Raw genomic sequence first — 5,089 nt, forward strand, 5'->3', positions numbered from 1 at the left:
ATGGCAGCATCCACATGAATGTAGAAGTGATCAGAAACATCTTCTATTCTTACTGACAATACAAGTGAAGTGACTCCAAAATGACAGGATATTTTTCACCATTCAGTTTCTATTAGGAAAAACGTCCAAAACAGAACCAAGACAAACTGCAAATGAATTCAACAAGTTAGTAGAATCACAAGCTTGATGTAATCACTGCAGGAATGGAATATGGGACCAAACACTAAACTTATGACTAAATTAATACACTATAAGTAAATAGTCCAAATAATGAAGACTTCTTCAAATGGGAGAACTAGATACATGAAGTGCTTTTAAATCTAAACGGTAAAACAGATGTGGATGAAAATACCCTCAAATAGAAACATTCTGTCCTGTTAAAATCCAAAATGCTGGAGCATAGCACCAAATGTAAAACTGTAAGCTTCACTGTCCAAACACATATGGTGTGGACTATGTGTGTCTGGTAAACACATGTGGATCTGGTGAACAGTTATCACTTGTTGACCAACTACAGGAATACTGACCTCAGAGTCTCCAGTTTACAGTGGGGATTCCCCAGTCCAGCAGAGAGCAGCTTCACTCCTGAATCCTTCAGGTCATTGTTACTCAGATCCAGCTCTCTCAGGTGTGAGGGGTTTGACTCCAGAGCTGAGACCAGAGAAGCACAGCCTTCCTCTGTGACGCCACAGTCTGACAGCCTGCAAAGAGATCATCATGACTTCATAAACACACTGTTAATTTAACACCAAGAGTGTAGAAGAACAATGGCAGATGCATTTAGTTAATTCTCCCAAACAACATATAGATTAATCTTCCATCTCCTAGAATTGTCTGGTCATAATGTTATACTAATGTGAACATCAATGAATTTATTGAATATGTTATTCAATATAATATTATTTACATATTATAAAACATATTTTTATCTAAACTTAATATTTCTTCCTGATGATTAGTTCATAAATGTCATTTGATGTACTCACAGAACAGCTCTGGAGGCTTTGACCACTGGCAGCAGCCTCAGAAGACCTTCCTCTGATCTGGAGTATTTCTTCAGGTCAAACACATCCAGCTCCTTTTCTGAAGTCAGCAACACAAAGACCAGAGCTGACCACTGTGCAGGTGACAGGTTGGGTTTTGAGAGACTTCCTGAGTTCAGAAAGCTTTGGATCTCCTTCACTAGAGAATGGTCATTCAGTTCATTCAGACAGTGGAACAGATTGATGCTCCTCTCTGGAGAGGGATTCTCCCTGATCTTCTCCTTGATGTACTTGACTGTTTCTTCATGGCTCTGTGAGCTGCTTCTTGTCTTTGTCAGTAGACCTCGTAAGTACTTCTGATTGGACTCCAGTGAGAGGCCCAGAAGGAAGCGGAGGAAAAGGTCCAGGTTTCCCGTCTCACTTTGTAAGGCTTTATCCACAGCATTCTTGTAGACAGTAACTTTAGGCTTGTCTCTGAACAGCGAAGAAAGGTTCCTGGACGTTGATTGCGGTTCGGCCATTAGATTCTCTTTGTTGTTGTTGAATGAGAGGAACACATATACAGCAGCCAGAAACTCCTGAATGCTCAGATGAACAAAGCAGTACACCTTGTCCTGGTACAGCCCACATTCCTCTTTAAAGAGCTGTGTGCACAATCCTGAGTACACTGAGGCTTCATTGACATCAATGCCAGCCTCTTTCAGGTCTTCTTCATAGAAAATCAGATTGCCATTCACAAGCTGTTGAAAAGCCAGTTTTCCCAGTGACAGAATGCTCTCTTTATTCCAGTGTGGACCTGTCTCTTCTTTCCCAAGATACTTTTCATTCTTCTGTTTGGTATGAAACACCACAAGGTGTGTGTACATCTCAGTCAGAGTCTTGGGCATCTCTTCTCTCTTATGTTCCAGCATGTGTTCAAGGACTGTTGCAGAAATCCAACAGAAGACTGGAATGTGGCACATGATGTGGAGGCTCCTTGATGTCTTTATGTGTGAGATGATTCTGCTGGCCAGGTCCTCATCACTGAATCGCTTCCTGAAGTACTCCTCCTTCTGTGGGTCATTGAACCCTCGTACCTCTGTCACCTGGTCAACACACCCTGAAGGGATCTTATTGGCTGCTGCAGGTCGGGTAGTTATCCAGAGGAGAGCAGATGGAAGCAGATTTCCCTTGATGAGATTTGTCAGCAGAACATCCACTGAGGTTGACTCTGTGACGTCCCAACAGATCTTGTTCTTCTGGAAGTCTAGGGGCAGTCGGCACTCATCCAGACCATCAAAGATGAACAGAACTTTGTACTTGTTGTAGTTGGAGATTCTTGATTCTTTGGTTTCCATTGAGAAGTGATTGAGAAGTTCAATGAAAGTGTGTGTGTCCTTTTTCATCGAATTCAGCTCCCGAAAAGGGAATGAAAATACAAATTGGACATCCTGATTTGCTTTTCCTTCAGCCCAGTCCAGAATGAACTTCTGCACAGAGACTGTTTTTCCAATGCCAGCGACTCCCTTTGTCAGCACAGTTCTGATATGTTTGTCTTGTCCAGTTAAGGGTTTGAAGATGTCGTTACATTTGATTGCAGTCTCTGGTCTTGCTTGTTTCCTGGTTGTTGTCTCAATCTGTCTCAGCTCATGTTCATTATTGACCTCTCCTGTTCCACCCTCTGTGATGTAGAGCTCTGTGTAGATCTTATTGAGAAGTGTTGGGTTTCCTTTTTTAGCGATCCCCTCAAATACACATTGAAACTTCTTCTTTAGATTAGATTTGAGTTCACGTTGGCAAATCACAGCAAGCTCATCTGAATGAAGAAATAACACAGAGGATATTAATATTACGTCTGTTTTAATGCCTACAGTATTGTAGGACTGTTATAAAGTTTTACATTATAATAATTTATTCTCTTAACTGACTGTATAAATGTGTAAATGTTTTCATAATGCATTACAGACTGGTGTGACTGATTGTATTATTATGGTATTATTGATGGTATTATTAATGTTGTCTCTCTCTCTAAATTAATCACCACAACACATCCCTGCTGCTACTTGATGAGGTCACTAGGTGTTGTGTTAAGGCTGCTACAATATCATTGAGTTACACAGCTACTTTAGCTGTACTTTAGCTACAGCTTTTAAATGTTATAAAACATCATTCAACATGAGGCAGACAGATCTTACATTTCTCCAGTGTGTCAGCAAGATCCTTCTGGTTCATTTTCCTCAGGACGTGCAGTGTGATCTTCAGAGCCCCCTCTCTGGCACTGCTCTCCTGCTTCTCATCTTCAGCATCCACCACTTCCTTATCCTGCCTCTGACTCTCAAAGCCTTCTGGGAGTTCTGGACTAAGAATCCTCTTGAACATCTTCAGCTCATTCTTCACAAATGTCATAATATTCTCTTCAAGCAACTGAAATAAATAAAGTAAATAAGTTAAGCAAGATAATAAATGCTTTCTCATTAACACATTAATGAATGATTGACAGATCAACTTTACTTGAGGTAAACAAAAACAAATGTACATAACAGGACCACATACACTGAATATGGAGGCCAGGTCTGTTTGATGACTCTGGGAAGACTGACCACTGAGAATCTCTGACTCTGATCTCTCTTGTTGGTTTCTGTGGACAAAACATGAGATTACATCTCCTCATCCAGGGAGTACACACACACACACACACACACACACACACACACACACACACACACACACACACACACACACACACACACACACACACACACACACACACACACACACACACACACACACGGAGTGAATGTTGTGTTTGTTTAATATTGTTTTAGGACTATGAAAATGAAAAAAAGGATTAGCCTATGGATTATGAAAACAACAAAAATAAATGTGAAAATGGGAGAGGAGAAATGACTAGAGACAGTGTTGTTTAACTCACTGACCATGACCCATGAGTTCTTCTTACCTTTGTTCAGTAGAAAAGTCTCCCTCTCTAAAGTGTATAGGACGACCCATAGACCAGTCACTCTTCATGGACACACAGCTGGGTACAGGGGAGGCTGGTCTCTCCTGCTTGATTGGACTTCAACACAACAGAGACAAACATTACATCTCTCATCTACTCTGAGCTCAGATGGGGAAACATAAGAAGAGTTTCATTCCAAAAAGCTATATATCCATTTTCAGAAATGTTCGTAAATTAGCTTTTATTGTTTAAAGAAGTTATGTTTATATTTTTTTGCTAAATGAGGAGATGGCACGTGGGTACCTGCTTCTATAAACCAATGAGGAGATGGCACGTGGGTACCTGCTTCTATAAACCAATGAGGAGATGGCACGTGGGTACCTGCTTCTATAAACCAATGAGGAGATGATGCGCGAACTGCGTCACAAATAGAACTGACTTTCTGACACTCGTTGCAGCGCGCGAGCAGTGTGTCATTTTTAATAACGAAATTAATTTAGCGACGCGAGCGTTGTAGTCAGCCCCGCTAAAAGGCTGGTGTCGTTACTCTGCCTTCTCCGGGGGCATGTTGAGGTAAATTTACTAACCGGGAGGGTTGAATTATGTAATTTATTGGTGGGCTGGAAGACGCACTCTTGTCTTTTCTATTCCGAGGTTGTGTAATAAATATCATTTATTATAACACAAGCATATTTGCTATTACATTGTTATAACTAACTTCTTTCCAAACAGGGTTTCTCACAAACTAATAAGCAGATACTGAGACCCACACACACCCAGAGACAGATGGCTGACACAGGCCTTTTCATAAAGACTGATAAGAAAAGGGTGCCTGGTATTGCATATCACAGAAACTGAGACACACACATACCCAAGGACAGAGGGCTGACGCAAACCTTTCATAAACACTGATAAGACAGGAACATCTACGCACACACAAAATCTCCTCTTCAGTCTGAACATTTTACAGAGACACACAGAAATGTCAAAATAGGAACATCTACGCACACACCTAATCTCCTGTTTTAGCTGAACATTTCTGAAGACAAAGAAATCTACTCAGAGCCAATGAGACAGTGATACTAGCCTGAAGGGGACCTCGCCCAACTCATCAGGACCAACCAGAGGACAAGAACTTCCAGACTCAACCTACTTTCTATCTTTGTAT

This window comes from Salvelinus namaycush, unplaced genomic scaffold (assembly GCF_016432855.1).
Source record: "Salvelinus namaycush isolate Seneca unplaced genomic scaffold, SaNama_1.0 Scaffold120, whole genome shotgun sequence".
Classification (NCBI taxonomy): domain Eukaryota; kingdom Metazoa; phylum Chordata; class Actinopteri; order Salmoniformes; family Salmonidae; genus Salvelinus; species Salvelinus namaycush.